Source organism: Lolium perenne, chromosome 1 (assembly GCF_019359855.2).
Source record: "Lolium perenne isolate Kyuss_39 chromosome 1, Kyuss_2.0, whole genome shotgun sequence".
Lineage (NCBI taxonomy): Eukaryota > Viridiplantae > Streptophyta > Magnoliopsida > Poales > Poaceae > Lolium > Lolium perenne.
The window spans coordinates 259,131,422-259,158,498 of record NC_067244.2 but is presented as its reverse complement, the minus strand read 5'-3'; positions in this window follow the sequence as shown (position 1 = coordinate 259,158,498).

Sequence of the window (27,077 nt, the reverse complement as noted above, 5' to 3'; positions counted from 1 at the left end):
ATTGCAGAGTGAACCTCTAAGAATTTCCAGTAGGGTAGCTCCCAAAATATCGACTTCTTCTTCCACATGGGTACGTGTCCGTCAACATCATGCGGAACAGATTGTCCGCCGGGACCCTTTCCAAAGATCACTTTTAAATCCTTGACCATATCATATATAACTTCCCCGAGGGCGGGTAGGCTTCGTTCGGTTATCTGCCTCACCTCCGAAATGCTTTCCTCTCTTTCTTACGTGATGTTGTTTTGGAAGAAATCGACGATGCCCCAGGTACACATTCTTGTTTCCCAAATAATTACTGTCAGTCTCACCTAAACAGTGTGTGCATGCATTGTATCCCTTGTTTGACTGCCCTGAAATGTTACCAAGAGTAGGCCAATCATTGATGGTTACAAATAACAACGCTCGTAGGTTAAATTCCTTTTGTTCGTGCTCATCCCACACAAGTACACCTTCGTCACGCCACAACTCTAAAAGTTCTTCAACCAATGGCCTCAGGTACACATCAATGTCGTTGCCGGGTTGCTTCGGGCCCTGGATGAGCACTGGCATCATAATGAACTTCCGCTTCATGCACAACCAAGGAGGAAGGTTATAGATACATAGAGTCACTGGCCAGGTGCTATGACTGGAGCTCTGCTCCCCGAAAGGATTAAAGCCATATGTACTTAGACCAAATCTTAAGTTCCTTGCGTCATTTGAAAATGACTTGAACTCTCTGTCGATTTTTCTCCACTGCGACCCGTCAGCGGGGTGTCTCAGCATCACATCTTTCTTACGGTCCTCTTTGTGCCATCGCAACAACTTGGCATGCTCTTTGTTCTGGAACAAACGTTTCAACCGTGGTATTATAGGAGCAAAGCACATCACCTTCGCAGGAACCCTCTTCCTGGGGGTGGAATCACCCTCAACATCGCCAGGGTCATCTCGCCTGATCTTATACCTCAATGCACTACATACCGGGCATGCATTCAAATTCTCGTACTCCCCGCGGTAGAGGATGCAGTCATTGATGCATGCATGTATCTTCTGCACCTCTAATCCTAGAGGGCAGACAACCTTCTTTGCTTCGTACGTGCTAGAGGGCAACACGTTCTCCCACAGGAAGCATCTTCTTTATTATTTTCAGCAACTTTGCAAATCCCTTGTCAGAAGTACCATTCTCTGCCTTCCACTGCAGCAATTCCAGCGTGGTACCCAGCTTTTTCTGACCATTTTCGCAATTTGGGTACAACAGTTTGTTGTGATCCTCTAACATTTTCTCCAACTTCAACCTCTCTCCTTTTCATTTCCGCAGTTCATCTTCGCATCAAGAATGGCCTGACCCAAATCGTCATCCGGGTCATCAAAAATCGGCTCATCGAAAATGGGCTCTTCTTCAGCTTCGTCTTCCCCCATTCTACTACCACCGTCTTCAGTGAATAAGGGATAGTTGTCACTATCATCTTCTTCTTCGTTGTCTTCCAATATAACCCCTCTTTCTCCGTGCTTGGTCCAACAATTATAGCTGGGCATGAAACCGTTCTCCAGCAGGTGGACGTGAAGGGTCTTCGAGGTAGAGTAATCCTTCATATTCTTACAGGAACTACATGGACAATACATGAAACCATTCGACCGCCTGTTTGCCTCAGCCACGTTGAGAAAATAATGCATGCCAGTAATGAACTCGGGATGGCACCGGTCACCGTACATCCATTGTCGACTCATCTGCATTTTATATATATATCAAAAATCATTAAATACACAACATCATGGATATATGAGTGACCAACTTAATTAATATTCAAGTTCATCACATAAAACTAATTGTTTTTTATAAAAAAAGAAGAGGGGCTCACCGAGGTGGTACCGTGCCGGCTAGGGGACGACGCTGGCGATCGACAGCGGTAAGGACGGGGATGATACTAATTAAAACCTACAAAACATACCATAATTTCAGCTCAAATTGCATATAAAAAAATAAAATCACTAACTTAGGCATTTCATCGAACACCTTGCTTGCACTACAAAAATAGTACGAGTTAAAACTACCAAAGAACTGAGCTAAATTAGGAACGCCGGAAGGAAGGATGATATTGCTAACCCTTGGATAGATGTATGCCGTTAATCTTGTTAAAATGGTGGAGAAAAATAAAGATTATTGGAGTGTGAGAGGTGTAAAATATTTTGAAATGTGAGAGGAGAAGTGAGAATGAGATATGCAGGGAGCTCGGGGGCACAGACCTTTTAGTACCGGTTCCTTACACGAACCGGTACTAAAGGTGCAACCCTGGCCCCACCACCGCCTGGAAATCGGGCCCAAACCCTTTAATACCGGTTCGAACCGGTATTAAAGGTCCATAACGAACCAGTATTGATGTCCCACGCACGGAACCGGTATTAATGCCACCTTTAGTACCGGTTCGTAAGGGAACCGGTACTAAAGGCTTAGATGGATGAGAGGTTTTCTACTAGTGCTGCTCCAGCTAATTTTGAAGTCCTGACCATGACCATGACTAGCATGTACAGCGACGACATGTGGTTGGCCTACTCCAGCGCAGAAGGGCAGCAGACGCACGCACATACACCATCCATGGCGACCAACAACGACTCGATGGTTGCCGGCCAGGTCGAGCACATCGTACCTCAACTCCCACCAACAGCTTGTGGCAGAAGCCTCGAAGTCAGGCATTTGGTGGCAAAGCTCCGGCGAGGTCTCCACCATTGCATGATCGCGTTGCGTCTGCTGGAGGCGTGGCGAGGCGAGAGGGCTTCTATCTTCTTTATATATTTTCCTTTAGCGTTTAACGATGGTAGGAAGCAATCCCGTTTTAGGCCGCTTGCTCGCTGAGTTTTCGACGTGGTCGCGCTTCAAGTTTCCCCCTGCAGCAAGCATGTCTCCAGCACTCGGCCGGCAATCGCTCTGACATGTATCATCCGGAGTTCTCCTTCCACCGAGCTGTGGTGCCTGCCGTCGCTCTGCGATCGTAATTCCTAAGCCGGTCCTGCTGCGTCAATAGGATCCGGGGTTTGGAACTTTGGATTTTTTTTTTTTTATAACAGGACTGGCTAGAGCAAAACTCTTGGCCTGGTTTAGATCGGGCTGAGGCGATGGACTCCAAAAGAAGCACGGGATGGATTCCTACTCAAAGCAGCGACGGACGAAGCTGCCTAAGATGATGGACGAAAGCGCATAGCGGATGGATAAAAGCGTCTTACAACGAACCAAACCACGAAAACGCTTCTCCCATTATTATTAGAAAATATAAATATAGATATAGATTAGGTACTAGGAAAATTGTCCGTTGAGTTGATTAAAAATCATTAGCCTCTTCTTCCTTATCATGGCATCATGACCACTTAAATATTGATTTTAGTGGTAAATGGCCCGCTAAAGGTCCAATATTTTATACGATATTCATAAGCCTAACCTTACAAAAGGATGCACTACAATTACGAATCAGCACATGGTAATAATATTTCAGCATTTTTTGAAGTAGTGTCCAACCGTCAAACTTTCATTTACAACCATTTATTACAAAAACTCTATTTATGATGGCTTTTGTATCTTGTTAGTGCTAAATATTTTTGCAATTTTATATTTTTTCTTCGTATGAAGACTGTTAATATTTATTTTTTGCTACTCGTGTATTAGTATTAGTTAAAAAATGGACGCGTTTAGGGAGCACACGCGTGCCCGTTGGTAGAATCTGGTATACTCCTATTTATGGTAATATCTTGTACGATTGAGTTCCACAAAAGTCAAAAGAGGAAACTCCAGCGCACGTGGTCACAACAACGCAAAGAAAAAAACAGCCTGGCTGAACCGGATGCACGGGATGCCTAATGATTACTTTCCAAAATAAATTCAAAAAGCTATAACTTTTGTGTCGAATCTCAAAATTATGATCCACTTTCACTTTCCCGATCTTGACGATAAGATCTTCGAAACTAGTTCTCATTTCTATATGTTCCGATGAAATTTGTTAAGAAGCAACTTTGATATTTGACAGAGTAACTTTCGTTCACAACAAAGCAACTTTGGTGCATGACGAAAAAGGTAGATTCACCTCGATATTGGGCAACTTCGCAAGAGCAATAGGAAGTTCATAACAACTAAAAATCAACTTAATATTGACCGGATGCAGCAAGAGTATGACAACCCATTTCTCTCACCAACGAGACACACGTCTAGAACACCATGACCTACTATTCTTACAAAGTGTTCTACCATTGAGCCAAAAATTGCCTACAGATGAAGCGAAGTTGTCTACAGTTGTTGGGTAGTTGGATACAAAGTTGTGCACCAGAATGGCACCGTCGGGCTCCAAAGTTGCTCTCCCGTGTACCAAAGTTGCTCTCCCGTGGACCAAAGTTGCTCTATGGGACATCAAAATTGCTTTGTCACACACTAAAGTTGTTATGTGGGACATCAAATTTGCTTTGTCGGGCACCAAAATTGCTCTATCAGGCACCAATATTTTGCCGCCGGGCACCGAAGTTGGTTTGTCGGAACCAAATTTGCTCCACCGGGCACCGAAAGTTATGCCTTCAGGCACCAAAATTGTGTTGTCCGGCACCAAAGTACATGACAAAAATCAACTTCGGCAAAGTAACCACAGTAGTCAACTTTTGCAGCAATAGGAAACTTTGGTACAACGGTAGGCGACTTCGCATAGGGTTAGGCAACTTCACACCAACGGCAGGAAACTTCAAAGCAGTACGAAACAACTTTGGTGCAGCTGTAGACAACTATGCAACAACAAAAAACAATTTCATTCAACGGTAGAAAACTTCACAACAACATGAAGCAATGCCCAGATGCCGATGTGTTTTGCCCCTAAATTTTCCCGTTGGACACAAAACTTGCTCTATCGGACACCAAAGTTTTACCGTTAAGCACCAAAGTTGCTTTGTTGGGCACCGAATTGCACCATTATGCATCAAATTTGCTCTGACGGGAACCAAAATTACGTCTCCAGGCACCAAAGTTGCTCTATAGGGTACCAAAATTGCTCCATCGAGTATCAGAATTGCTCCGCAAGGCAACAAATTTGCTCTAAGCAATGATGATGTAATCCGCTCTGAGTAATGCAATATCTGTAGAAAACAGTGTACCTGAGGCATCACTACTGAACTGACGAGCACGGCGGAGCAGAGATTGCAGCTCGGTCCACCCTTCTTCGTCTGGAGGTGGAGCAGCGAACAGCGCGAACCCAGGTACCAGCACTTGCGAGTCCAGCGACAGCCTCAGCGCCTTGACCGCCAGCTTCGTCGCCGATGTTGGCGTGGAAATCCATTCCTGAAGGAGCAGGTCTGCCGCGACGGCGAGCGCCGACGCCCTCTCCATGAGGTCCTCGGTGAGGCGGGGGGGCACGGGGTTGCTCGGCCTCCGCGAAGACCCGGGCAGCCTCCGCGAAGCTCTTGGCCTCGTCGACGAGCCCTGGACCGCGTGCCGCCTCTTCAGCGAGTCCGGCAGCGGCGGCGGCAAGGGCATTGGGGCTTAGAGGGGCCGCGGTGGTGGCGGTGAAGCTCGGCGGCGACGGCTCATGCGTGGTGTCCGCCATGGACCCACGGCGAGGTCCCCTCTGCTCGGTTCCTTTCTTGGAAAGTGGCGGTGTGTTCTGCTTAGGAAGTTGCGTCGGGACGGAGGTAGGGGAAGACAGGTGGGTTCTTTTCTGTCGTGTAGTGCGTCCGCCCAGGATTTCGGTTTGGCACGCGCACACCCGGAAGAATTCAGGTTAAAAAATACTTCTATTCAATAGGTCATGCGTGAGGTACATGTGTTTCTTCACTTTACTTGGTCCTACAATAATCTCGTTGCGTAAAATTACAGTTTGTTTTTAATAAATTTCCGCAAACTCTAAATGTAAACATATTATGAATTTACCAGGATTCATCATTTTTTTAGAGAAATATCTCTTCACTCATCCTCACATACCTTTGCCAAAGGGTGTGCACGTACCACACCAAAGAAGCATGTACAGGCATAGGCTCTCCTGATCTTCGTATCTCTACACTCCTCTATTGAAAAAAATCCCGCTGTACATGTAGCACTTTCTCCAAGCACCTGATTCTCACATACTTCCTGTGTTAAAGATGCATCGGATAGGCGTGTCGGAGATTCACTTCTTTCGTTGCCATCCACGATGCTGGCCATGGCCGAGACGCTGTCTGCAACGACCCCTACTCCCTCTCTCTACATCTCAGTACTATTCACTACAGGAATGGCCGGCTACACCGACGGTCGTGCCTACGCTGAGGGCTTTTTATCGGGGCCGTCGGCGTATGGCCTTGCAAGGGCACCGCCGGGAGACGGCCGTCGGTGTTCGAACACCGTCAGCGTAGAGGTTGCTACGCCGAGGGCTGCCGTCGGCATCTAGCTGGCCCTCGGTGTAGGCACCAGCTTCCCTGCTGCTCCATCCGCGATGGGACGGTGCGCTCACGGCGTCAGGTAAGACGCCGAGGGCCACCGTCGGCATAGGGCCTGCCCCCTCTATGCCGACGGCAACCCTCGGCATATTTTTTATTTTTTTTATTTTTTTCTCTCTCACATTACTATATATTATGTTTCTATTATTTATTTACTAGTCTGAATTATGTAAAAATGGTTTTATTATTTAAGAATTGGTAGGTCCCACGAGTGACGCTATTCGCAGACGGGTCAATCGGAGCCAGTAGGCCCAACATCTGCTATCGATGTGTATATGTCCTAAAACAATCGAAAAAGTCCATTGCTAACCCTAACTCCAACCCTGACCCTAACCGAAGCCTTTCCCGCCCTAGGGTTTCCCGCTTGTGCGGGCCAACTTTCTATTTTGCGAACATTTTGGTAAACCACCCATTCCTCCAAGACGGGCCTACGAGTCTACGAGCCCAGGACAGGAGTACTAGACTCTTGACTCCACCAGGTGCGGCTACAGTGATATGGCGTATAGTTCCATCAGAGCAGCAGAGACAAACTGTGATAGGGCATCCCCTTCAGGCATGCAGGATGCACATTCATTCTTCTTCTTCCCTCTGGTCTTCACGGGGACCCAATAACCCTTCTCTCCCCCATCCATGTACATATGTCCTAAACAAACCAAAACAAGTAAAAAAGTCCATTGGTAAACCCTCGCACGGAGAATGCTACAGGGATAGATCTGCGGGGTCCCCGCCCTAGGGTTTCCCAAGATAGAGATCACCGGAGCGTCGGAATCGCTGGAAAACTTGCATATGCCCCTAACATATGTTACAAGCGTGATGTAAGGTTTGGCTAAGCTTGCATGTACCCGGTGTTGACGATTTCCGCATGCATGGGCTAGCACTTGGTAAAATCCAGGATCTGTATACGGAACTCCCGCCATGGCTCAAACGAAGCCTATTTTATGATAAAGTATGCCCAACCTATGGTTTCCATGTACATATGTCCTAAACAAACCAAAACAAGTAAAAAGTCCATTGGTAAACCCTCGCACAGAGAAACCTACAGGGGTAGATCTGCGGGGTCCCCGCCCTAGGGTTTCCCAACATAGAGATCACCGGAGCTTCCGAATCGCTGGAAAACTTGCATATGCCCCTAACATATGTGTACAAGCGTGATGTAAGGTTTGGCTAAGCTTGCATGTACCCGGCGTTGACAATTTCCGCATACGTGGGCTAGCACTTGCTAAAATCCAGGATTTGTATGCGGAAACTCCCGCCACAGCTCAAACGGAGCCTATTTTATGGTAAAGTATGCCCAACCTATGGTTTCCACGTACATATGTCCTAAAAAAACCAAAACAAGTAAAAAAGTCCATTGGTAAACCCTCGCACGGAGAAAGCTACAGGGGTAGATCTGCGGGGTCCTCGCCCTAGGGTTTCCCAACATAGAGATCACCGGAGCGTCGGAATCGCTGGAAAACTTGCATATGCCCCTAACATATGTGTACAAGCGTGATGTAAGGTTTGGCTAAGCTTGCATGTACCCGGCGTTGACGATTTCGGCATACATGGGCTAGCACTTGCTAAAATCCAGGATCTGTATGCGGAAACTCCCGCCACGGCTCAAACGGAGCCTATTTTATGGTAAAGTATGCCCAACCTATGGTTTCCATGTACATATGTCCTAAACAAACCAAAACAAGTAAAAAAGTCCATTGGTAAACCCTCGCACGGAGAAAGCTACAGGGGTAGATCTGCGGGGTCCCCGCCCTAGGGTTTCCCAACATAGAGATCACCGGAGCGTCGGAATCGCTGGAAAACTTGCATATGCCCCTAACATATGTGAACAAGCGTGATGTAAGGTCTGTCTAAGCTTGCATGTACCCGGCGTTGACGATTTCCGCATACATGGGCTAGCACTTGCTAAAATCCAGGATTTGTATGCGGAAACTCCCGCCACGGCTAAAACGGAGCCTATTTTATGGTAAAGTATGCCCAACCTATGGTTTCCATGTACATATGTCCTAAACAAACCAAAACAAGTAAAAAAGTCCATTGGTAAACCCTCGCACGGAGAAAGCTACAGGGGTAGATCTGCGGGGTCCCCGCCCTAGGCTTTCCCAACATAGAGATCACCGGAGCGTCGGAATCTCCTAGAAAACTTGCATATGCCCCTAACATATGTGTATAAGCGTGATGTAAGGTTTGGCTAAGCTTGCATGTACCCGGCGTTAACGATTTCCGCATACGTGGGCTAGCACTTGCTAAAATCCAGGATCTGTATGCGGAAACTCTCGCCACGGCTCAAACGGAGCCTATTTTATGGTAAAGTATGCCCAACCTATGGTTTCCATGTACATATGTCCTAAACAAACCAAAACAAGTAAAAAAGTCCATTGGTAAACCCTCGCACGAAGAAAGCTACAAGGGTAGATCTGCGGGGTCCCCGCCCTAGGGTTTCCCAACATAGAGATCACCGGAGCGTCGGAATCGCTGGAAAACTTGCATATGACCCTAACATATGTGTACAAGAGTGATGTAAGGTTTGGCTAAGCTTGCATGTACCCGGCGTTGACAATTTCCGCATACGTGGGCTAGCACTTGCTAAAATCCAGGATTTGTATGCGGAAACTCCCGCCACAGCTCAAACAGAGCCTATTTTATGGTAAAGTATGCCCAACCTGTGGTTTCCATGTGCATATGTCCTAAACAAACCAAAACATGTAAAAAAGTCCATTGGTAAACCCTCGCACGGAGAAAGTTACAAGGGTAGATCTGCGGGGTCCCCGCCCTAGGGTTTCCCAACATAGAGATCACCGGAGCATCGGAATCGCTGGAAAACTTGCATATGCCCCTAACATATGTGTACAAGCGTGATGTAAGGTTTGGCTAAGCTTGCATGTACCCGGCGTTGACGATTTCCGCATACACATGGGCTAGCACTTGGTAAAATCCAGGATCTGTATGCGGAAACTCCCACCACGGCTCAAACGGAGCCTATTTTATGGTAAAGTATACCCAACCTATGGTTTCCATGTACATATGTCCTAAACAAACCAAAACAAGTAAGAAAGTCCATTGGTAAACCCTCGCACGGAGAAAGCTACAGGGGTAGATCTGCGGGGTCCCCGCCTTAGGGTTTCCCAACATAGAGATCACCGGAGCGTTGAAATCGCTGGAAAACTTGCATATGCCCCTAACATATGTTTACAAGCGTGATGTAAGGTTTGGCTAAGCTTGCATGTACCCGGCATTGACAATTTCCTCATACGTGGGCCAGCACTTGCAAAAATCTAGGATCTGTATGCGGAAACTCCCGCCACGGCTCAAACGGAGCCTATTTTATGGTAAAGTATGCCCAACCTATGGTTTCCATGTACATATGTCCTAAACAAACCAAAACAAGTAAAAAAGTCCATTGGTAAACCCTCGCACGGAGAAAACTGCAAGGGTAGATTTGCGGGGTCCCCGCCCTAGGGTTTCCCAACATAGAGATCACCAAAGCGTCGGAATCGCTGGAAAACTTGCATATGCCCCTAACATATGTGTACAAGCGTGATGTAAGGTTTGGCTAAGCTTGCATGTACCCGTCGTTGACGATTTCCGCATACACATGGGCTAGCACTTGGTAAAATCCAGGATCTGTATGCGGAAACTCTCGCCACGGCTCAAACGGAGCCTATTTTATGGTAAAGTATGCCCAACCTATGGTTTCCATGTATATATGTCCTAAACAAACCAAAACAAGTAAAAAAGTCCATTGGTAAACCCTCGCACGGAGAAAGCTTCAGGGGTAGATCTGCGGGGTACCCGCCCTAGGGTTTCCCAACATAGAGATCACCGGAGCGTCGGAATAGCTGGAAAACTTGCATATGCCCCTAACATATGTGTACAAGCGTGATGTAAGCTTTGGCTAAGCTTGCATGTACCCAACGTTGACGATTTCTGCATACATGGTCTAGCACTTGGTAAAATCCAGGATCTGTATGCGGAAACTCCCGCCACGGCTCAAACGGAGCCTATTTTATGGTAAAGTATGCCCAACCTATGGTTTCCCTGTACATATGTCCTAAACAAACCAAAACAAGTAAAAAAGTCCATTGGTAAACCCTCGCACGGAGAAAGCTAGATCTGCGGGGTCCCCGCCCTAGGGTTTCCCAATATAGAGATCACCGGAGCGTCGGAATCCCTGGAAAACTTGCATATGCCCCTAACATCTGTGTACAAGCGTGATGTAATGTTTGGCTAAGCTTGTATGTACCCGACGTTGATGATTTCCGCATACATGGGCTAGCACTTGGTAAAATCCAGGATCTGTATGCGGAAACTCCCGCCACGGCTCAAACGGAACCTATTTTAGGGGTAAAGTATGCCCTACCTATGGTTTCCATGTAAATATGTCCTAAACAAACCAAAACAAGTAAAAAAGTCCATATGTAAACCCTCGCACGGAGAAAGCTACAGGGGTAGATCTGCGGGGTCCCCGCCCTAGGGTTTCCCAACATAGAGATCACCGGAGCGTCGAAATCGCTGGAAAACTTGCACATGCCCCTAACATATGTGTACAAGCGTGATGTAAGGTTTGGCTAAGCTTGCATGTACCCGGCGTTGACGATTTCCGCATACACATGGGCTAGCACTTGGTAAAATCCAGGATCTGTATGCGGAAACTCCCACCATGGCTCAAACGGAGCCTATTTTATGGTAAAGTATACCCAACCTATGGTTTCCATGTACATATGTCCTAAACAAACCAAAACAAGTAAAAAAGTCCATTGGTAAACCCTCGCACGGAGAATGCTACAGGGATAGATCTGCGGGGTCCCCGCCCTAGGGTTTCCCAGGATAGAGATCACCGGAGCGTCGGAATCGCTGGAAAACTTGCATATGCCCCTAACATATGTTACAAGCGTGATGTAAGGTTTGGCTAAGCTTGCATGTACCCGGTGTTGACGATTTCCGCATGCATGGGCTAGCACTTGGTAAAATCCAGGATCTGTATACGGAACTCCCGCCATGGCTCAAACGAAGCCTATTTTATGATAAAGTATGCCCAACCTATGGTTTCCATGTACATATGTCCTAAACAAACCAAAACAAGTAAAAAGTCCATTGGTAAACCCTCGCACAGAGAAACCTACAGGGGTAGATCTGCGGGGTCCCCGCCCTAGGGTTTCCCAACATAGAGATCACCGGAGCTTCCGAATCGCTGGAAAACTTGCATATGCCCCTAACATATGTGTACAAGCGTGATGTAAGGTTTGGCTAAGCTTGCATGTACCCGGCGTTGACAATTTCCGCATACGTGGGCTAGCACTTGCTAAAATCCAGGATTTGTATGCGGAAACTCCCGCCACAGCTCAAACGGAGCCTATTTTATGGTAAAGTATGCCCAACCTATGGTTTCCACGTACATATGTCCTAAAAAACCAAAACAAGTAAAAAAGTCCATTGGTAAACCCTCGCACGGAGAAAGCTACAGGGGTAGATCTGCGGGGTCCTCGCCCTAGGGTTTCCCAACATAGAGATCACCGGAGCGTCGAAATCGCTGGAAAACTTGCATATGCCCCTAACATATGTGTACAAGCGTGATGTAAGGTTTGGCTAAGCTTGCATGTACCCGGCGTTGACGATTTCGGCATACATGGGCTAGCACTTGCTAAAATCCAGGATCTGTATGCGGAAACTCCCGCCACGGCTCAAACGGAGCCTATTTTATGGTAAAGTATGCCCAACCTATGGTTTCCATGTACATATGTCCTAAACAAACCAAAACAAGTAAAAAGTCCATTGGTAAACCCTCGCACGGAGAAAGCTACAGGGGTAGATCTGCGGGGTCCCCGCCCTAGGGTTTCCCAACATAGAGATCACCGGAGCGTCGGAATCGCTGGAAAACTTGCATATGCCCCTAACATATGTGAACAAGCGTGATGTAAGGTCTGTCTAAGCTTGCATGTACCCGGCGTTGACGATTTCCGCATACATGGGCTAGCACTTGCTAAAATCCAGGATTTGTATGCGGAAACTCCCGCCACGGCTCAAACGGAGCCTATTTTATGGTAAAGTATGCCCAACCTATGGTTTCCATGTACATATGTCCTAAACAAACCAAAACAAGTAAAAAAGTCCATTGGTAAACCCTCGCACGGAGAAAGCTACAGGGGTAGATCTGCGGGGTCCCCGCCCTAGGGTTTCCCAACATAGAGATCACCGGAGCGTCGGAATCTCCTGGAAAACTTGCATATGCCCCTAACATATGTGTACAAGCGTGATGTAAGGTTTGGCTAAGCTTGCATGTACCCGGCGTTAACGATTTCCGCATACGTGGGCTAGCACTTGCTAAAATCCAGGATCTGTATGCGGAAACTCTCGCCATGGCTCAAACGGAGCCTATTTTATGGTAAAGTATGCCCAACCTATGGTTTCCATGTACATATGTCCTAAACAAACCAAAACAAGTAAAAAAGTCCATTGGTAAACCCTCGCACGAAGAAAGCTACAAGGGTAGATCTGCGGGGTCCCCGCCCTAGGGTTTCCCAACATAGAGATCACCGGAGCGTCGGAATCGCTGGAAAACTTGCATATGACCCTAACATATGTGTACAAGAGTGATGTAAGGTTTGGCTAAGCTTGCATGTACCCGGCGTTGACAATTTCCGCATACGTGGGCTAGCACTTGCTAAAATCCAGGATTTGTATGCGGAAACTCCCGCCACAGCTCAAACAGAGCCTATTTTATGGTAAAGTATGCCCAACCTGTGGTTTCCATGTGCATATGTCCTAAACAAACCAAAACATGTAAAAAAGTCCATTGGTAAACCCTCGCACGGAGAAAGTTACAAGGGTAGATCTGCGGGGTCCCCGCCCTAGGGTTTCCCAACATAGAGATCACCGGAGCATCGGAATCGCTGGAAAACTTGCATATGCCCCTAACATATGTGTACAAGCGTGATGTAAGGTTTGGCTAAGCTTGCATGTACCCGGCGTTGACGATTTCCGCATACACATGGGCTAGCACTTGGTAAAATCCAGGATCTGTATGCGGAAACTCCCACCACGGCTCAAACGGAGCCTATTTTATGGTAAAGTATGCCCAACCTATGGTTTCCATGTACATATGTCCTAAACAAACCAAAACAAGTAAAAAAGTCCATTGGTAAACCCTCGCACGAAGAAAGCTACAAGGGTAGATCTGCGGGGTCCCCGCCCTAGGGTTTCCCAACATAGAGATCACCGGAGCGTCGGAATCGCTGGAAAACTTGCATATGACCCTAACATATGTGTACAAGAGTGATGTAAGGTTTGGCTAAGCTTGCATGTACCCGGCGTTGACAATTTCCGCATACGTGGGCTAGCACTTGCTAAAATCCAGGATTTGTATGCGGAAACTCCCGCCACAGCTCAAACAGAGCCTATTTTATGGTAAAGTATGCCCAACCTGTGGTTTCCATGTGCATATGTCCTAAACAAACCAAAACATGTAAAAAAGTCCATTGGTAAACCCTCGCACAGAGAAAGTTACAAGGGTAGATCTGCGGGGTCCCCGCCCTAGGGTTTCCCAACATAGAGATCACCGGAGCATCGGAATCGCTGGAAAACTTGCATATGCCCCTAACATATGTGTACAAGCGTGATGTAAGGTTTGGCTAAGCTTGCATGTACCCGGCGTTGACGATTTCCGCATACACATGGGCTAGCACTTGGTAAAATCCAGGATCTGTATGCGGAAACTCCCACCACGGCTCAAACGGAGCCTATTTTATGGTAAAGTATACCCAACCTATGGTTTCCATGTACATATGTCCTAAACAAACCAAAACAAGTAAGAAAGTCCATTGGTAAACCCTCGCACGGAGAAAGCTACAGGGGTAGATCTGCGGGGTCCCCGCCTTAGGGTTTCCCAACATAGAGATCACCGGAGCGTTGAAATCGCTGGAAAACTTGCATATGCCCCTAACATATGTGTACAAGCGTGATGTAAGGTTTGGCTAAGCTTGCATGTACCCGGCATTGACGATTTCCTCATACGTGGGCTAGCACTTGCAAAAATCCAGGATCTGTATGCGAAAACTCCCGCCACGGCTCAAACGGAGCCTATTTTATGGTAAAGTATGCCCAACCTATGGTTTCCATGTACATATGTCCTAAACAAACCAAAACAAGTAAAAAAGTCCATTGGTAAACCCTCGCACGGAGAAAACTACAAGGGTAGATTTGCGGGGTCCCCGCCCTAGGGTTTCCCAACATAGAGATCACCAAAGCGTCGGAATCGCTGGAAAACTTGCATATGCCCCTAACATATTTGTACAAGCGTGATGTAAGGTTTGGCTAAGCTTGCATGTACCCGTCGTTGACGATTTCCGCATACACATGGGCTAGCACTTGGTAAAATCCAGGATCTGTATGCGGAAACTCTCGCCACGGCTCAAACGGAGCCTATTTTATGGTAAAGTATGCCCAACCTATGGTTTCCATGTATATATGTCCTAAACAAACCAAAACAAGTAAAAAAGTCCATTGGTAAACCCTCGCACGGAGAAAGCTTCAGGGGTAGATCTGCGGGGTACCCGCCCTAGGGTTTCCCAACATAGAGATCACCGGACCGTCGGAATAGCTGGAAAACTTGCATATGCCCCTAACATATGTGTACAAGCGTGATGTAAGCTTTGGCTAAGCTTGCATGTACCCAACGTTGACGATTTCTGCATACATGGTCTAGCACTTGGTAAAATCCAGGATCTGTATGCGGAAACTCCCGCCACGGCTCAAACGGAGCCTATTTTATGGTAAAGTATGCCCAACCTATGGTTTCCCTGTACATATGTCCTAAACAAACCAAAACAAGTAAAAAAGTCCATTGGTAAACCCTCGCACGGAGAAAGCTAGATCTGCGGGGTCCCCGCCCTAGGGTTTCCCAATAAAGAGATCACCGGAGCGTCGGAATCCCTGGAAAACTTGCATATGCCCCTAACATCTGTGTACAAGCGTGATGTAATGTTTGGCTAAGCTTGTATGTACCCGACGTTGATGATTTCCGCATACATGGGCTAGCACTTGGTAAAATCCAGGATCTGTATGCGGAAACTCCCGCCACGGCTCAAACGGAACCTATTTTAGGGGTAAAGTATGCCCTACCTATGGTTTCCATGTAAATATGTCCTAAACAAACCAAAACAAGTAAAAAAGTCCATATGTAAACCCTCGCACGGAGAAAGCTACAGGGGTAGATCTGCGGGGTCCCCGCCCTAGGGTTTCCCAACATAGAGATCACCGGAGCGTCGGAATCGCTGGAAAACTTGCATATGCCCCTAACATATGTGTACAAGCGTGATGTAAGGTTTGGCTAAGCTTGCATGTACCCGGCGTTGACGATTTCCTCATACGTGGGCTAGCACTTGCTAAAATCCAGGATCTGTATGCGGAAACTCCCGCCACGGCTCAAACGGAGCCTATTTTATGGTAAAGTATGACCAACCTATGGTTTCCATGTACATATATCCTAAACAAACCAAAACAAGTAAAAAAAGTCCATTGGTAAACCCTCGCACGGAGAAAACTACAAGGGTAGATCTGCGGGGTCCCCGCCCTAGGGTTTCCCAACATAGAGATCACCAGAGCGTCGGAATCGTTGGAAAACTTGCATATGCCCCTAACATATGTGTACAAGAGTGATGTAAGGTTTGGCTAAGCTTGCATGTACCCGGCGTTGACGATTTCCTCATACGTGGGCTAGCACTTGCTAAAATCCAGGATATGTATGCGGAAACTCCCGCCACGGCTCAAACGGAGCCTATTTTATGGTAAAGTATGACCAACCTATGGTTTCCATGTACATATATCCTAAACAAACCAAAACAAGTAAAAAAAGTCCATTGGTAAACCCTCGCACGGAGAAAACTACAAGGGTAGATCTGCGGGGTCCCCGCCCTAGGGTTTCCCAACATAGAGATCACCAGAGCGTCGGAATCGTTGGAAAACTTGCATATGCCCCTAGCATATGTGTACAAGCGTGATGTAAGGTTTGGCTAAGCTTGCATGTACCCGTCGTTGACGATTTCCGCATACACATGGGCTTGCACTTGGTAAAATCCAGGATCTGTATGCGGAAACTCCCGCCATGGCTCAAACGGAGCCTATTTTATGGTAAAGTATGCCCAACCTATGGTTTCCATGTACATATGTCCTAAACAAACCAAAACAAGTAAAAAAGTCCATTGCTAAACCCTCGCACGGAGAAAGCTACAGGGGTAGATTTGCGGGGTCCCCGCCCTAGGGTTTCCCAACATAGAGATCACCGGAGCGTCGGAATCGCTGGAAATCTTGCATATGCCCCTAACATATGTGTACAAGCGTGATGTAAGGTTTGGCTAATCTTGCATGTACCCGGCGTTGACGATTCCGCATACGTGGGCTAGCACTTGCTAAAATCCAGGATTTGTATGCGGAAACTCCCGCCACGGCTCAGACGGAGCCTATTTTATAGTAAAGTATGCCAAACCTATGGTTTCCATGTACATATGTCCTAAACAAACAACAACAAGTAAAAAAGTCAATTGGTAAACCCTCGCACGGAGAAAGCTACAGGGGTAGATCTGTGGGGTCCCCGCCCTAGGGTTTCCCAACATAGAGATCACTGGAGCGTCGGAATCGCTGGAAAACTTGCATATGCCCCTATCATATGTGTACAAGCGTGATATAAGGTTTGGCTAAGCTTGCATGTACCCGGCGTTGACGATTTCCGCATACGTGGGCTAGCACTTGCTAAAATCCAGGATTTGTATGCGGAAACTCCCGCTACGGCTCAAACGGAGCCTATTTTATGGTAAAGTATGCCCAACCTATGGTTTCCATGTACATATGTCCTAAACAAACCAAAACAAGTAAAAAAGTCCATTGGTAAACCCTCGCACGGAGAAAGCTACAGGGGTAGATCTGCGGGGTCCCCGCCCTAGGGTTTCCCAACATAGAGATCACCGGAGCGTCGGAATCTCCTGGAAAACTTGCATATGCCCCTAACATATGTGTACAAGCGTGATGTAAGGTTTGGCTAAGCTTGCATGTACCCGGCGTTAACGATTTCCGCATACGTGGGCTAGCACTTGCTAAAATCCAGGATCTGTATGCGGAAACTCTCGCCACGGCTCAAACGGAGCCTATTTTATGGTAAAGTATGCCCAACCTATGGTTTCCATGTACATATGTCCTAAACAAACCAAAACAAGTAAAAAAGTCCATTGGTAAACCCCCGCACGAAGAAAGCTACAAGGGTAGATCTGCGGGGTCCCCGCCCTAGGGTTTCCCAACATAGAGATCACCGGAGCGTCGGAATCTCCTGGAAAACTTGCATATGCCCCTAACATATGTGTACAAGCGTGATGTAAGGTTTGGCTAAGCTTGCATGTACCCGGCGTTAACGATTTCCGCATACGTGGGCTAGCACTTGCTAAAATCCAGGATCTGTATGCGGAAACTCTCGCCACGGCTCAAACGGAGCCTATTTTATGGTAAAGTATGCCCAACCTATGGTTTCCATGTACATATGTCCTAAACAAACCAAAACAAGTAAAAAAGTCCATTGGTAAACCTTCGCACGAAGAAAGATACAATGGTAGATCTGCGGGGTCCCCGCCCTAGGGTTTCCCAACATAGAGATCACCGGAGCGTCGGAATCGCTGGAAAACTTGCATATGACCCTAACATATGTGTACAAGAGTGATCTAAGGTTTGGCTAAGCTTGCATGTACCCGGCGTTGACAATTTCCGCATACGTGGGCTAGCACTTGCTAAAATCCAGGATTTGTATGCGGAAACTCCCGCCACAGCTCAAACAGAGCCTATTTTATGGTAAAGTATGCCCAACCTGTGGTTTCCCTGTGCATATGTCCTAAACAAACCAAAACATGTAAAAAAGTCCATTGGTAAACCCACGCACGGAGAAAGTTACAAGGGTAGATCTGCGGGGTCCCCGCCCTAGGGTTTCCCAACATAGAGATCACCTGAGCATCGGAATCGCTGGAAAACTTGCATATGCCCCTAACATATGTGTACAAGCGTGATGTAAGGTTTGGCTAAGCTTGCATGTACCCGGCGTTGACGATTTCCGCATACACATGGGCTAGCACTTGGTAAAATCCAGGATCTGTATGCGGAAACTCCCACCACGGCTCAAACGGAGCCTATTTTATGGTAAAGTATACCCAACCTATGGTTTCCATGTACATATGTCCTAAACAAACCAAAACAAGTAAGAAAGTCCATTGGTAAACCCTCGCACGGAGAAAGCTACAGGGGTAGATCTGCGGGGTCCCCGCCTTAGGGTTTCCCAACATAGAGATCACCGGAGCGTTGAAATCGCTGGAAAACTTGCATATGCCCCTAACATATGTGTACAAGCGTGATGTAAGGTTTGGCTAAGCTTGCATGTACCCGGCATTGACGATTTCCTCATACGTGGGCTAGCACTTGCAAAAATCCAGGATCTGTATGCGAAAACTCCCGCCACGGCTCAAACGGAGCCTATTTTATGGTAAAGTATGCCCAACCTATGGTTTCCATGTACATATGTCCTAAACAAACCAAAACAAGTAAAAAAGTCCATTGGTAAACCCTCGCACGGAGAAAACTACAAGGGTAGATTTGCGGGGTCCCCGCCCTAGGGTTTCCCAACATAGAGATCACCAAAGCGTCGGAATCGCTGGAAAACTTGCATATGCCCCTAACATATTTGTACAAGCGTGATGTAAGGTTTGGCTAAGCTTGCATGTACCCGTCGTTGACGATTTCCGCATACACATGGGCTAGCACTTGGTAAAATCCAGGATCTGTATGCGGAAACTCTCGCCACGGCTCAAACGGAGCCTATTTTATGGTAAAGTATGCCCAACCTATGGTTTCCACGTATATATGTCCTAAACAAACCAAAACAAGTAAAAAAGTCCATTGGTAAACCCTCGCACGGAAAAAGCTTCAGGGGTAGATCTGCGGGGTACCCGCCCTAGGGTTTCCCAACATAGAGATCACCGGACCGTCGGAATAGCTGGAAAACTTATGCCCCTAACATATGTGTACAAGCGTGATGTAAGCTTTGGCTAAGCTTGCATGTACCCAACGTTGACGATTTCTGCATACATGGTCTAGCACTTGGTAAAATCCAGGATCTGTATGCGGAAACTCCCGCCACGGCTCAAACGGAGCCTATTTTATGGTAAAGTATGCCCAACCTATGGTTTCCCTGTACATATGTCCTAAACAAACCAAAACAAGTAAAAAATTCCATTGGTAAACCCTCGCACGGAGAAAGCTAGATCTGCGGGGTCCCCGCCCTAGGGTTTCCCAATAAAGAGATCACCGGAGCGTCGGAATCCCTGGAAAACTTGCATATGCCCCTAACATCTGTGTACAAGCGTGATGTAATGTTTGGCTAAGCTTGTATGTACCCGACGTTGATGATTTCCGCATACATGGGCTAGCACTTGGTAAAATCCAGGATCTGTATGCGGAAACTCCCGCCACGGCTCAAACGGAACCTATTTTAGGGGTAAAGTATGCCCTACCTATGGTTTCCATGTAAATATGTCCTAAACAAACCAAAACAAGTAAAAAAGTCCATATGTAAACCCTCGCACGGAGAAAGCTACAGGGGTAGATCTGCGGGGTCCCCGCCCTAGGGTTTCCCAACATAGAGATCACCGGAGCGTCGGAATCGCTGGAAAACTTGCATATGCCCCTAACATATGTGTACAAGCGTGATGTAAGGTTTGGCTAAGCTTGCATGTACCCGGCGTTGACGATTTCCTCATACGTGGGCTAGCACTTGCTAAAATCCAGGATCTGTATGCGGAAACTCCCGCCACGGCTCAAACGGAGCCTATTTTATGGTAAAGTATGACCAACCTATGGTTTCCATGTACATATATCCTAAACAAACCAAAACAAGTAAAAAAAGTCCATTGGTAAACCCTCGCACGGAGAAAACTACAAGGGTAGATCTGCGGGGTCCCCGCCCTAGGGTTTCCCAACATAGAGATCACCAGAGCGTCGGAATCGTTGGAAAACTTGCATATGCCCCTAACATATGTGTACAAGAGTGATGTAAGGTTTGGCTAAGCTTGCATGTACCCGGCGTTGACGATTTCCTCATACGTGGGCTAGCACTTGCTAAAATCCAGGATATGTATGCGGAAACTCCCGCCACGGCTCAAACGGAGCCTATTTTATGGTAAAGTATGACCAACCTATGGTTTCCATGTACATATATCCTAAACAAACCAAAACAAGTAAAAAAAAGTCCATTGGTAAACCCTCGCACGGAGAAAACTACAAGGGTAGATCTGCGGGGTCCCCGCCCTAGGGTTTCCCAACATAGAGATCACCAGAGCGTCGGAATCGTTGGAAAACTTGCATATGCCCCTAGCATATGTGTACAAGCGTGATGTAAGGTTTGGCTAAGCTTGCATGTACCCGTCGTTGACGATTTCCGCATACACATGGGCTTGCACTTGGTAAAATCCAGGATCTGTATGCGGAAACTCCCGCCATGGCTCAAACGGAGCCTATTTTATGGTAAAGTATGCCCAACCTATGGTTTCCATGTACATATGTCCTAAACAAACCAAAACAAGTAAAAAAGTCCATTGCTAAACCCTCGCACGGAGAAAGCTACAGGGGTAGATTTGCGGGGTCCCCGCCCTAGGGTTTCCCAACATAGAGATCACCGGAGCGTCGGAATCGCTGGAAATCTTGCATATGCCCCTAACATATGTGTACAAGCGTGATGTAAGGTTTGGCTAATCTTGCATGTACCCGGCGTTGACGATTCCGCATACGTGGGCTAGCACTTGCTAAAATCCAGGATTTGTATGCGGAAACTCCCGCCACGGCTCAGACGGAGCCTATTTTATAGTAAAGTATGCCAAACCTATGGTTTCCATGTACATATGTCCTAAACAAACAACAACAAGTAAAAAAGTCAATTGGTAAACCCTCGCACGGAGAAAGCTACAGGGGTAGATCTGTGGGGTCCCCGCCCTAGGGTTTCCCAACATAGAGATCACTGGAGCGTCGGAATCGCTGGAAAACTTGCATATGCCCCTATCATATGTGTACAAGCGTGATATAAGGTTTGGCTAAGCTTGCATGTACCCGACGTTGACGATTTCCGCATACGTGGGCTAGCACTTGCTAAAATCCAGGATTTGTATGCGGAAACTCCCGCTACGGCTCAAACGGAGCCTATTTTATGGTAAAGTATGCCCAACCTATGGTTTCCATGTACATATGTCCTAAACAAACCAAAACAAGTAAAAAAGTCCATTGGTAAACCCTCGCACGGAGAAAGCTACAGGGGTAGATCTGCGGGGTCCCCGCCCTAGGGTTTCCCAACATAGAGATCACCGGAGCGTCGGAATCGCTGGAAAACTTGCATATGCCCCTAACATATGTGTACAAGCGTGATGTAAGGTTTGGCTAAGCTTGCATGTACCCGGCGTTAACGATTTCCGCATACGTGGGCTAGCACTTGCTAAAATCCAGGATCTGTATGCGGAAACTCTCGCCACGGCTCAAACGGAGCCTATTTTATGGTAAAGTATGCCCAACCTATGGTTTCCATGTACATATGTCCTAAACAAACCAAAACAAGTAAAAAAGTCCATTGGTAAACCCCCGCACGAAGAAAGCTACAAGGGTAGATCTGCGGGGTCCCCGCCCTAGGGTTTCCCAACATAGAGATCACCGGAGCGTCGGAATCTCCTGGAAAACTTGCATATGCCCCTAACATATGTGTACAAGCGTGATGTAAGGTTTGGCTAAGCTTGCATGTACCCGGCGTTAACGATTTCCGCATACGTGGGCTAGCACTTGCTAAAATCCAGGATCTGTATGCGGAAACTCTCGCCACGGCTCAAACGGAGCCTATTTTATGGTAAAGTATGCCCAACCTATGGTTTCCATGTACATATGTCCTAAACAAACCAAAACAAGTAAAAAAGTCCATTGGTAAACCTTCGCACGAAGAAAGATACAAGGGTAGATCTGCGGGGTCCCCGCCCTAGGGTTTCCCAACATAGAGATCACCGGAGCGTCGGAATCGCTGGAAAACTTGCATATGACCCTAACATATGTGTACAAGAGTGATCTAAGGTTTGGCTAAGCTTGCATGTACCCGGCGTTGACAATTTCCGCATACGTGGGCTAGCACTTGCTAAAATCCAGGATTTGTATGCGGAAACTCCCGCCACGGCTCAAACGGAGCCTATTTTATGGTAAAGTATGCCCAACCTGTGGTTTCCCTGTGCATATGTCCTAAACAAACCAAAACATGTAAAAAAGTCCATTGGTAAACCCACGCACGGAGAAAGTTACAAGGGTAGATCTGCGGGGTCCCCGCCCTAGGGTTTCCCAACATAGAGATCACCTGAGCATCGGAATCGCTGGAAAACTTGCATATGCCCCTAACATATGTGTACAAGCGTGATGTAAGGTTTGGCTAAGCTTGCATGTACCCGGCGTTGACGATTTCCGCATACACATGGGCTAGCACTTGGTAAAATCCAGGATCTGTATGCGGAAACTCCCACCACGGCTCAAACGGAGCCTATTTTATGGTAAAGTATACCCAACCTATGGTTTCCATGTACATATGTCCTAAACAAACCAAAACAAGTAAGAAAGTCCATTGGTAAACCCTCGCACGGAGAAAGCTACAGGGGTAGATCTGCGGGGTCCCCGCCTTAGGGTTTCCCAACATAGAGATCACCGGAGCGTTGAAATCGCTGGAAAACTTGCATATGCCCCTAACATATGTGTACAAGCGTGATGTAAGGTTTGGCTAAGCTTGCATGTACCCGGCATTGACGATTTCCTCATACATGGGCTAGCACTTGCAAAAATCCAGGATCTGTATGCGGAAACTCCCGCCACGGCTCAAACGGAGCCTATTTTATGGTAAAGTATGCCCAACCTATGGTTTCCATGTACATATGTCCTAAACAAACCAAAACAAGTAAAAAAGTCCATTGGTAAACCCTCGCACGGAGAAAACTACAAGGGTAGATCTGCGGGGTCCCCGCCCTAGGGTTTCCCAACATAGAGATCACCAAAGCGTCGGAATCGCTGGAAAACTTGCATAAGCCCCTAACATATGTGTACAAGCGTGATGTAAGGTTTGGCTAAGCTTGCATGTACCCGTCGTCGACGATTTCCGCATACACATGGGCTAGCACTTGGTAAAATCCAGGATCTGTATGCGGAAACTCTCGCCACGGCTCAAACGGAGCCTATTTTATGGTAAAGTATGCCCAACCTATGGTTTCCATGTACATATGTCCTAAACAAACCAAAACAAGTAAAAAAGTCCATTGGTAAACCCTCGCACGGAGAAAGCTACAGGGGTAGATCTGCGGGGTACCCGCCCTAGGGTTTCCCAACATAGAGATCACCGGAGCGTCGGAATAGCTGGAAAACTTGCATATGCCCCTAACATATGTGTACAAGCGTGATGTAAGCTTTGGCTAAGCTTGCATGTACCCAACGTTGACGATTTCCGCATACATGGTCTAGCACTTGGTAAAATCCAGGATCTGTATGCGGAAACTCCCGCCACGGCTCAAACGGAGCCTATTTTATCGTAAAGTATGCCCAACCTATGGTTTCCCTGTACATATGTCCTAAACAAACCAAAACAAGTAAAAAAGTCCATTGGTAAACCCTCGCACGGAGAAAGCTAGATCTGCGGGGTCCCCGCCCTAGGGTTTCCCAACATAGAGATCACCGGAGCGTCGGAATCCCTGGAAAACTTGCATATGCCCCTAACATATGTGTACAAGCATGATGTAATGTTTGGCTAAGCTTGTATGTACCCGACGTTGATGATTTCCGCATACATGGGCTAGCACTTGGTAAAATCCAGGATCTGTATGCGGAAACTCCCGCCACGGCTCAAACGGAACCTATTTTAGGGGTAAAGTATGCCCAACCTATGGTTTCCATGTACATATGTCCTAAACAAACCAAAACAAGTAAAAAAGTCCATGTGTAAACCCTCGCACGGAGAAAGCTACAGGGGTAGATCTGCGGGGTCCCCGCCCTAGGGTTTCCCAACATAGAGATCACCGGAGCGTCGGAATCGCTGGAAAACTTGCATATGCCCCTAACATATGTGTACAAGCGTGATGTAAGGTTTGGTTAAGCTTGCATGTACCCGGCGTTGACGATTTCCTCATACGTGGGCTAGCACTTGCTAAAATCCAGGATCTGTATGCGGAAACTCCCGCCACGGCTCAAACGGAGCCTATTTTATGGTAAAGTATGACCAACATATGGTTTCCATGTACATATATCCTAAACAAACCAAAACAAGTAAAAAAGTCCATTGGTAAACCCTCGCACGGAGAAAACTACAAGGGTAGATCTGCGGGGTCCCCGCCCTAGGGTTTCCCAACATAGAGATCACCAGAGCGTCGGAATCGCTGGAAAACTTGCATATGCCCCTAACATATGTGTACAAGCGTGATGTAAGGTTTGGCTAAGCTTGCATGTACCCGTCGTTGACGATTTCCGCATACACATGGGCTTGCACTTGGTAAAATCCAGGATCTGTATGCGGAAACTCCCGCCATGGCTCAAACGGAGCCTATTTTATGGTAAAGTATGTCCAACCTATGGTTTCCATGTACATATGTCCTAAACAAACCAAAACAAGTAAAAAAGTCCATTGCTAAACCCTCGCACGGAGAAAGCTACAGGGGTAGATCTGCGGGGTCCCCGCCCTAGGGTTTCCCAACATAGAGATCACCGGAGCGTCGGAATCGCTGGAAATCTTGCATATGCCCCTAACATATGTGTACAAGAGTGATGTAAGGTTTGGCTAAGCTTGCATGTACCCGGCGTTGACAATTTCCGCATACGTGGGCTAGCACTTGCTAAAATCCAGGATTTGTATGCGGAAACTCCCGCCACAGCTCAAACAGAACCTATTTTATGGTAAAGTATGCCCAACCTGTGGTTTCCATGTGCATATGTCCTAAACAAACCAAAACATGTAAAAAAGTCCATTGGTAAATGATACGTCTCCGACGTATCGATAATTTCTTATGTTCCATGCCACATTATTGATGTTATCTACATGTTTTATGCACACTTTATGTCATATTCGTGCATTTTCTGGAACTAACCTATTAACAAGATGCCGAAGTGCCAGTTGCTGTTTTCTGCTGTTTTTGGTTTCCGAAATCCTAGTAACGAAATATTCTCGGAATTGGACGAAATCAAAGCCCAGGGGCCTATTTTTCCACGAAGCTTCCAGAAGTCCGAAGGAGAGACGAAGAGGGGCCACGGGGTGGCCAAACCCTAGGGCGGCGCGGCCCCACCCCTGGCCGCGTGGTCCTATGGTGTGGGCCCCCCGTGCCGCCTCTTGACCTGCCCTTCCGCCTACAAATAGCCTCCGTGACGAAACCCCCAGAACCGAGAGCCACGATACGGAAAACCTTCCAGAGACGCCGCCGCCGCCAATCCCATCTCGGGGGATTCAGGAGATCGCCTCCGGCACCCTGCCGGAGAGGGGAATCATCTCCCGGAGGACTCTACGCCGCCATGGTCGCCTCCGGAGTGATGAGTGAGTAGTCTACCCCTGGACTATGGGTCCATAGCAGTAGCTAGATGGTTGTCTTCTCCCCATTGTGCTTAATTGTCGGATCTTGTGAGCTGCCTAACATGATCAAGATCATCTATCTGTAATTCTATATGTTGCGTTTGTTGGGATCCGATGAATAGAGAATACTTGTTATGTTGATTATCAAAGTTATGTCTATGTGTTGTTTATGATCTTGCATTCTCTCCGTTACTAGTAGATGCTCTGGCCAAGTAGATGCTTGTAACTCCAAGAGGGAGTATTTATGCTCGATAGTGGGTTCATGTCTCCGTGAATCTGGGGAAGTGACAGAAATCTCTAAGATTATGGATGTGCTGTTGCCACTAGGGATAAAACATTGGTGATATGTTCGAGGATATAGTCACTGATTACATTACGCGCAATACTTAATGCAATTGTCTGTTGTTAGCAACTTAATACTGGAGGGGGTTCGGATGATAACCTGAAGGTGGACTTTTTAGGCATAGATGCATGCTGGATAGCGGTCTATGTACTTTGTCGTAATGTCCAATTAAATCTCACAATACTCATCATAATATGTATGTGCATGGTCATGCCCTCTTTATTTGTCAATTGCCCAACTGTAATTTGTTCACCCAACATGTTGTTTATCTTATGGGAGAGACACCTCTAGTGAACTGTGGACCCCGGTCCAATTCTCTATACTGAACTACAATCTACTGCAATACTGTTCTACTGTTTTTCTACAAACAATCATCATCCACACTATACATCTAATCCTTTGTCACAGCAAGCCGGTGAGATTGACAACCTCACTGTTTCGTTGGGGCAAAGTACTTTGGTTGTGTTGTGCAGGTTCCACGTTGGCACCTGAATCCCTGGTGTTGCGCCGCGCTACATCCCGCCGCCATCAACCTTCAACGTGCTTCTTGGCTCCTACTGGTTCGATAAACCTTGGTTTCATACTGAGGGAAAACTTGCCGCTGTACGCATCACACCTTCCTCTTGGGGTTCCCAACGGACGCGTGTTGTACGCGTATCAAGCTCTTTTAAAGCGCCGTTGCCGGGGAGATCAAGACACGCT